Here is a 9,521-nt window from a genome sequence, read left to right as displayed (position 1 = left end):
TGGAGGATTAGATACAGTGGTAGTGGCAATGGACTGGAGGATTGTTACAACGTTATTCAGAAAAGGACAGAAGGATAACAGGGTAATGGCAGGTCAGTCAGCTTTTAGAAACACTATTTGGGAAAAAAAATAACTGCCACTTGGACAAGCATGGGCTAACAAATCAGACCCAACATGGATTTATGAAGAGCAAAACTGTATTTGGCCAGCTTGATTGAATGTTTTAATGAGATAACAGAGAAGGAGAATGAGGGCAGTGAAGTTGATGTATCTATTGAGTTTCAAAAGGAATTTGATTTGTGCAATTCATGTTCAAGGATACTCAGGTTCCTCTGAATACCAGCATTTCCTAATCTCTGGGCTTTTGGAAGATACTGGCCAGGATTCTTTGACCCCGCGCCGGGTCGGAGAATCCTCCGGGGGGCGCGGGAATTATGCCACGCCGCCCCGATGCCGGCTCGCCGATTCTCGGGTGCCCGTGGGATCGCTGCCGCGCCGGTCAGGGGCCATTGAAAGCACCCCCCTCCCCCCGGCGATTCCCCGGGCCTTGACGGGCCGAGTGCCCGCCTAGTTTGGCCGAGTCCCGCCGGCGTGGGTCACGTATGGTCCCACACAGCGGGAACCGGAAGTTCTATCTACGGGGGTTGTCCTGGTGGGGGAGGGGGTGGGGGGATTGACTCCGGCAGGGGAGAGGCCTCCACGGTGGCCTGGCCCGCGATCGGGGCCTACCGATCGGCGCGCAAGCTGGTTCCATGGGGGCCTATGTTCCTCACGCCAGGCCCCTGTAGGGCTCCGGCATATTGCCCAGGGGCCGGCCCAGGATGGGAACCCACGTGTATGCGCAAACTCGCGCCAGCCGTAGCGTGGATGTGCACCAGCCACGCTGCGTCGGCTGGAGCAGCGGAGACCACTCCGGCGCCGACCTAGCCCCCTAGGAAGGGGTGAATACCTGACAAGAGAGGACCGTTGATGCCGGAGTGGTTCTCGCCACTTTTCACGCCAGCGTCAAAACTTGCCCGTGTGATTGGGGAATCCTGGCCATTTTACTTTTTTATTTTCCCTACCAAAATGGATAGCTTCACACTTCCCCACATTATGTTGTTTTGTCCACATTATTCCCCACTCACTAAAGCGGGCTGTATTCCTTTGCATCCTCCTCACAGTGCACTTCCCCACCTAACTTTTTATCATCAGCAAACTTGAATACACAACATTCTGTCCCTGCAGAATGTCTAAGTAGCTGAGGTGCAAGCATTGACCATTGCAGTATCTAGCTAGTTACACCCTGCCAACTGACAACTACCATTTATTCCTACTCTCTGTTTTCTGTCCAATCCTCAATCCGTATGAACATATTAGGCTGATCCCACGAGACCCAATATGACTACTTGATGGCACTTTATTGAATACTTTTTGAAAATCCAAGTGCACTACATCCACGGGTTCCCTTTCATCTACCCTGCTAGTTGTAGCCTCAAAAACTCTAGACAGATTGTCAAACATGAGTTCCCTTTCATAAATCCATGTTGGCTCTGTCGCATTATAATTTTCTAAGTGCCCCCATTATCACATCCTAATGATGGCTTTCAGCATTTTCTCTACTCCTGCTATCAGGCTCATTAGCTCAACATTACACATTTTCCCTAACCCTCCTTTTCTTAAGAGCAGGATTACATTTGCTCACTTTCAATCCACAGGGACCATTCTAAAACATTCCCTGAGTAATGTATCAGTTGGAAAATACTAGGAGCCTAATAAGGATAAGGCAAGAGGAAGAGCACAGTGAAGAGATGTTTATGTTTTGATATATATAAATAGTCACTTGTTATTCACATACATAAATATTTCATCTTATTCTACAATACATTGCATTATTAGAACTAAATTAATGAGCTCTGACAGGAGAGGGAACTTATAAAGTGATACACGAATGAATCATAAGCTATTTTCTTTCAAAAATACTCATCAGCCAATATATTTTTACAAATTCACCAAACACAGCATATAAAGACATTTTAAATCACAAATTATTCCCATGTAATTTGTTCCCAAGGTGACATTTCATTCCTTGTTTGGATCGCTTTTAGTCTCTCTCACTGTGCATCTACTGGTTGACATTTAACAAAGGATAATTTCTAACGGCTGTTGTCAAGCACAAGTGGTATTTGCTTTATCTGTTAAATTGCAAGTAATTTAATTGATTTTATTTCACATGTGTAATATAGGAATATTCCGTGGAGTAAATGTTTCATGTGAAGTCTGAAAATAAAGTTCAAGCAGATAGATAGTTTGTGAAGAGAAAATATTTTGCCCTCCATGAGAATCCTCATTTATTTGTCTCAGGCAGTTAATGCATCTTGGCATATTCAAAATGATCCATCACACATTTTGGATATTGATTTGTTCTGAGATATGCTTTCATTTCACAATTAATTCTACTTTCTTTTTGCTGTTACTTAGGTAAAGGGCATAAAGGGAAATTTGCAAAGTGCCAACTTGCAAATAATTTTATCCACAGTCATAGATCAAGGAGGGGTGCTTCCCAGAAATGATCCGGTCAGTTAGACATTTCTGTCCAGGTTCCAGCTCCACATCTAAACCTAATGTGTGCCCTGTTTCCAATGGGCAATCTGAGTCCCTGAATAAAATGTGATTTTCAAACCATCCAATGAAGAGTAAAGGGTTGGATGAGTGATTTTATTTCCTTGTGAATCAAATAGGACTTTCTTTTAAAAGATCAATGAATGGATAATGACAGAATCGTACAATATAAAAGGAGAAACCCTTGAAAGAGCTATCCAATTAATCCCACCCCCTGCTCTTTTCCTAAAGCTTGTCCATTTTTTATTTTCAAAGACGTGTCCAATTCCTTTTCCTCTTCGACCTCCGTTCAGGCAATGCATTCCAGAACTACCGGCTGAATAAAGAAAGTCTCCCCACCTCCCCTCCTGTTTTTTTTGCCAATTACTCTTAGGTCTGATCCTTTGGTCTCCAGCCCTCCTGTGTGAGGAACAGTTTACCTTTATTTATTCAATCAAAACACTTCATTATTTCTCAATATTTCTATTAAACCTCCTTTAGCTTTCTCTAGCTATAAGCAAAACAATTCCAACTTCTCTAGTCTTTTCACATAACTGAAGCCTTTCATCCCTGGGACCCCATTGAAGTAAATCTCCTCTGCACCCCCCTCCAAAGTCTTGACATCGTTCTTGAAGTTTAGGCTGGGAATTTCCAGTCCCATCCTGGGACTCCCCCTCCCGGCAGATACGATGAACCATTCATATATACGTTGAATTTGGCATGACTGGAAAGTCCAGTTGGCTGGAGGGGCCAGGAAATTCCGGCCATAGTGTGTGGATTTGCACTCATTACTGCAGTGGAGCCTAACCAGTATTATGATCCCAGATCAGGCTCCAACAGTTGCTAGCATACCGGACAAAAACCCCGGTATGTTGATTAATTTGTAAGACTGTGAGGAAAGGATACCTTGCGCCAGGAGTGATCCCAGGCACAAATGTGGTATATTAAAACAAACTATATTACCGACATAGGATTAAATTAACTTTAACTTCATATAAGAAAATAGCTCACATTACCGGTTAACTAACGCTTAACAATACAATGAACAAATGAATCCTAGCTTTATCTCCACTCAAGCAAAAACCATCTCAGGTCAAAATCCACTTTTAAATACAGTTAGCAGGACCAGGAATATTGCTTAATAAAGATCCTTCTAAAAGACTGATTGGAGAGAGAGAGAAATACGGTTAAGAAACAGCCATCAGATTCTTGCCTTTCTCATTTTAACCTGTCAGCCTTTGAGAAACCGCTCCTGCTCTGTTCACAGAACAACTATTAACTCACTGTTTAGAGAGAAATTACTCATCTGTCCCAGACAGATCAAAACTCACTGTTTTGAGAGCAGCTGCTGATATGTCCACAGTCAAATCGTTAACTGAACTTCAAAACTGAAAACTCAATACCTGACTGCTTCAGTCCCTAGCTCCTCCCATTAACTTACCCCTGGCGGCACGGTGGGACAATGGTTAGCAGTGCTATCTCACAGCACTGAGCCCCTGGGTTCAATTCCAGCCCCGGGTCACTACCCGTGTGAAGTTTGCACATTCTCCCTATGTTTGTGTGGGTCTAACATCCACAGCCCAAAGATGTGCAGGCTAGGTGAATTGGCCAAGCTAAATTACCCTTCAATTGGGAAAAATAATTGGCTACTCTAAATTTATTTTAAAAACCGATATCATCATACTAAGTTAAACACAATGGGCTGGATTCTCCGCTCCCAGAAGCTGAAATCGCGTTCGGCGAGGGGGCGGAGGATCCACGATGATGTCAAAATCGGGGACGGCCCTTTGGCGTGGCACCGCCCCCTGTAAAGAGCGTACTCGAGGACTTTCTGAGTCCGCCATGGAGCACAGCATGACCACTGCAGGCCGCCGCCATGCGCATGCTTGGCCACGGTCACAGAAAGCTCAGGGCCATGTCAGCAGCTAGAGCTGCGAGCTGTATACAGCCTCCCTGCTAGCCCCCAGCAAAACGGGGAATCAGTGGCTGTTTTGCGCCAGTTTTCCTGGCATAAAACACCACCGTTTTCACCCGGCATGGGGATTTCATCTCCCAAACAGAGAATCCAGCCCAATGTCTCTAATGATCTACTCACCGGGGAAACCTAATTCATGTAAACAAAAATTACATTAGTCCTAACTTTTACGATGCTTTAATTGCATCCCTCTCCAATAAAGCCTGTTGTCTTTCCAACTAAGATTTTTTTAAAACATGACTGCAGCAATCACACACCAGCAAAGGCTTTTAACCGTTACTACACCAAATACATATAATACAATAGGCAGGATTTACCGCCAACACACCATGTCTTTTTCGGCATGGAGGCGGTCCACCAGCGGGATTGTCAATGGGATTTCCCGCTGACTGCACTCCTCATCGCCAGGAAACCCGTGCGCTGGCATGAGACTGTAAGTTCCCGCCAACGTGAACAGCCGGTAAATCGTGCCCAATACGTCTGAAATTCCCACGTCCATCACACCAGTGATTTGCAGAAGTTTAGCAAAACCTCCTGTGGTGACAAAGTTTATAATCTCTTTGAGTTTTCATTTAAGAAACAGTCTTGGTTCAAGCAATTCAATCAATGAATAGAAATCAAGGGCATAACGTTCCGATTCGCTCGACCGTTACAACAGATATTTTTCTGCTCGTGATGACTTACTTCACTTGATAATACCCTGGAGGAGGGGAAGAGGTTTTGGGAGGTTGGGATGCGTCAGAGCAAACAGAATTAATATGTGGTAGCTACTTTCATATTGTGCCCGGCATGCTGTTAGGGTCTACTGCTCCTGTCAATTCACCTCATGTAACTTGCAGGGGTTCGGAGTAAATTTGCTGAATTCACTAAGTTTTCCCTGGGGTTACAACTTGTGAGAGAGCTACTCACAGGAGCTGGTGACACTAATACTCCACTCAATGCAATATGAATGCAACTTGAAGCACCCAAGGTTATATAGTTATTAACTGATATCAACTTAGCTCTCTTACACTGTTAGAATCAGTGAACTTTCCAATCAAGTGCTCCAGTGAGGTTAAGGAACTGCTTGAGTGAATCAAAGTTATATTTAATGGTTTGATTTTTGAGCACAGTTCATGGAAGAGCGATTCATTCTTCTTGAGTTCTCTGCCCAAAGGCAGGCCCAACACACAGTGCCACAATCTCCATCACTTTGCTAATCGAGTTGTTCATTTTCTTTATTTGCATCAAGATCTTGGTAGGGTGTACCTCGCAAGTCAAGGTATAGTCAGTGTAATACCCAGATACACAGGTTTTTAAAAATGTTTTATTCTCCATTTTCACATTTTCCTCCAGAATTCACCCCCCACCCCCAAACAGTAAATGGTAACAAATACAAAGTCAATCCTCTTAACAATAACAACGATCCCATCCTCCCATCACCCCAAACAACAGCCCACCTGTCAATATGTGCATCCAATGAAACAAACCCTTCCACGGTGGAAACAAAAAACAAAGAGAAAAAGAGAAATGAGTCCGGGACCGCCCATGGTCACCCTGGAGTCCACCCTTCCCCTTCCCCGCTCATGGCCACACTGGAATCCCCCATCCCCGTACTCAACGCCGTCCTACCTTTGAAAGAGTACCGTATGTGATACCCAAGAGTTGTAAACCCTCCCCTCCCCTCTCCTCCAGCTCCTCCCGCCCACTGCCTCTTGTAAACTCCTCCCCCCAACCTCGGTTTCTTCTCCCCAACTCTCCACCCCGGCTAGACCACTCGGACCCTGTTCTGCCAGGCTCTGATGGCCGCAGCCCCCCCCCCCCCCCCCCCCCACCTCACTCGCGTTCACTGACCAGTTTAAACCAGCCAGCGCGGAGGCCCACGCCCGGGTCCCTTTCCCCCTTGCCCGGCCCTAGGAAAACCCAGGAATCCCCTTTTAGCACACACACCCTGCAAATCCACCTACGCCCCAAAGAGCCCTCACTTCTAGTGCAAGTCCCATCACTTCCCTTGTCCAAATATATACAACATTGGCCCTTTAGCCCATACACCCGCACGCATTGAAAAAAAAAGAGACAAAAAAGAAGAAAATACAGTCCTGAAGTTACATCGGCACATGGCCATATCTCAATTTATCAGTTCTGCCACAGTCCTTCTGCCTTCATAAACTCCTCCGCTGCTTCCGCCGTTGCAAAATAAAAGCCCTTGAGCTTATAAGTCACCCTCAGCTTCGCTAGATATACAATGCCGCACTGCACCTTGCTGATGTACAGCGCCCTCTTCACCTGGTTCATCGCAGCCCACCTTCTTGCCAGCTCCGCCATAAAGTCTTGGTACGTATACACGTATACCAGCTCCAGCCCACTGCACCACCCGCTTCTGCTTGGCCCAGCACAGGACCTTCTCCTTCACACAGTACCTACGGAAACACAAGGGCACTAGTCTTGGTGGCTCACCCGCCTTCGGTACAGACCTCCCTGACCGATGAGCCCGATCCAGCTCGTATCGGGAGGGATCTACCCCTCCCCCAATAGCTTCGCCAGCATAGCGGCAAAGTACTCCGTCGGCCTCGGCCCTTCAACTCCTTCGGGCAGCCCCACAATCCTCAAATTCTGTCACCTGGACCTGTTTTCCAGGTCTTCCAATTTTCCTCGCAGATCCCTGTTCACCTCCATCACCTTCCACATCTCCTTCCCCATCGAGGCAAGTTGATCACCGTGCTGCGCCACCGTCTCCTCCACTACCTTCAGCGCCTCTTCTTGTGCCCGCACCTCCGCCACTGCACTCGCCACCACCGTCGTCACCGAGGAAATCGCCTCCTCCACCAGCACACTTAAAACCTCCCTCATCTCCTTCCTCATCGCCTCCAGGTGTTTTGTAAACTGCCTTTCGAATTCTGCAGCCATTACCTTAGTTATTTCTTCAGCCTTCAGCAATGAGGCCTCTCCTGGTGCTCCAGCCTCCTTTTTTCCTGGTGACCTCGTGGCGACCTCTCCTCCCCCCGACGGGCCCTCAGCTGTTTTTTTAACGGCCGCTTTCTTACCGACCCTTGACATCTTCCTCTGCTGTGCCTCCTCTCTGCCTTCTCCGTGATTTTCACTCCTCCGTGGACCTTGGGGCCGGGCTTAAAGCCCCGTAAATGCCGTTCCTGATCGGGAGCCCTCCATTGCGTGCGATATGCAGGTTTTGAGTGGTGATTCAATCTATGCCTATTCAGGGAGATATTGAACCCTTTGTTTATTTTTTCGCACCCGCGAAAAATCGCGAAACTGTCGTAAAAAACGGGCGCGTTTTACGACGGTCGGGAAGGGTCTATTTCCCGACGTATTCACTTCCGGGAAATGGACTAGTAACGCGGCCGCGTCAATCACGTGCGCAATGACGACGGAACGCGGCGACGGCACGATCACGCCCACGTGACGCCGCCCGACGCCGTAAAAAGGCGCAGGCGAGCACAGAATCTGTCAGCCATGATGTCGGAGTCCAGGAGAGCTGCACCTCGTTTTTTGGAGGCCGATGTCGAGACTCTGCTCGATGCTGTCGAGCAGAGGAGGGGCATCCTCCGCCCGCGGAGAGGGCATCGCCAACCTGCCAGCGCGGTACGCCAGGCCTGGCGTGAGGTGGCCGCTGCCGTCAGTGCTGTGGGGCAGAACCCTCGCTCTGCAGAGCAGTGCCAGAAAAAGCTACACGACCTCACCAGGGCTGCCAGGGTAAGTGCCAAGAAGGTGCCCCCTGGTCACAACCATCCCTCCCCCCCCCCCCTTTACCTAATCACCCACCTCCCCCCCCTGGCATGGGGGGTGGAGGGGGATTGGGCCAGAGTTATTTGAGGATGGTTCACAAAATTGTCACAGACCCAGCGCTCTGGCCCCGTGGAGAGATGCAATCGTCTTATGACAACTTGACCCCCAAACTGTGCCAGTATCTGAACGGACTGCTGATACCTGCTGTATTGTAATGATCTACCTATGTACCCTCCCCCAACAGGCCAAGTCCGCTCACAACAACCGTGAGCGGCACAAGACTGGAGGGGGTTCGCCCAACCTGCACCCCCTCACCACCTTTGAGCAGAGGGCACTGGACCTTGTTGGGGGGTCTGCCACCCGGGATGTTGCGCTATGCGAGGTTGGCGGATCTGCAGCAAGTGAGACAACCCTCCTTGACAAACACCCATCCTCTGTCCCTTCACACACCCTGCCCACTGGGATACCTCCCCCATCCTCTGTCCCTTCACACACCCTGCCCACTTGGACACCTCCCCCATCCTCTGTCCCTTCACACACCCTGCCCACTGGGACACCTCCCCCATCCTCTGTCCCTTCACACACCCTGCCCACTGGGATACATCCCCCATCCTCTGTCTCTTCACACACCCTGTCCGCTGGGATACCTCCCCCATCCCCTGTCCCTTCACACGCTGCCCACTGGGACCGCCCAGCGACCTGCCGAGCAAATCTAAATAACCCATCTCATTCTCTTCCCTAGGACATGATGCCAAACGACCAGGGCCGTCTGGCTGCAGACGGACACAGGCATCTGCCGCCACCTCACCCGGGGCCGCACGGCAGAAGGTGCCCGATCGGCGGGGAGCCCCATCCTCCCCAACCCAATCTGCGGATCAGGACGCCCAGAGGGTGGCGAGAACACAACCCCCGGAAATGGCCAGGGATAACCCTCCGGACTCTGAGCGGCCCCACACCATTGAGGAGAGGCTAAATTGCGAAAACATCGGGCTTGCGGCACTGCTATCTCCCACAACATCCATCATCCCAGAGACACTCACCCCGGCGGGCCTATTTAGTGATGAGTCTCCTGGGTCACAGTCTGGTTTGCACGTCACAGCTGAGCAGGTACAGCAGGTGGAGGTCGGAGCAACCGAGGGCCAGGACTCGCGGAGGCCAGACCTGGCCCAGGATGCAGCTGGCTCCCAGACGTTTTCGGAGTTCCTGGAGTTTCTCAACCCACCCGCACAGCCGATGCCTCAAG

Source organism: Scyliorhinus canicula, chromosome 9, assembly GCF_902713615.1.
Source record: "Scyliorhinus canicula chromosome 9, sScyCan1.1, whole genome shotgun sequence".
Taxonomy (NCBI): Eukaryota; Metazoa; Chordata; class Chondrichthyes; order Carcharhiniformes; family Scyliorhinidae; genus Scyliorhinus; species Scyliorhinus canicula.
Note: the sequence above shows the minus strand (reverse complement) of the source record.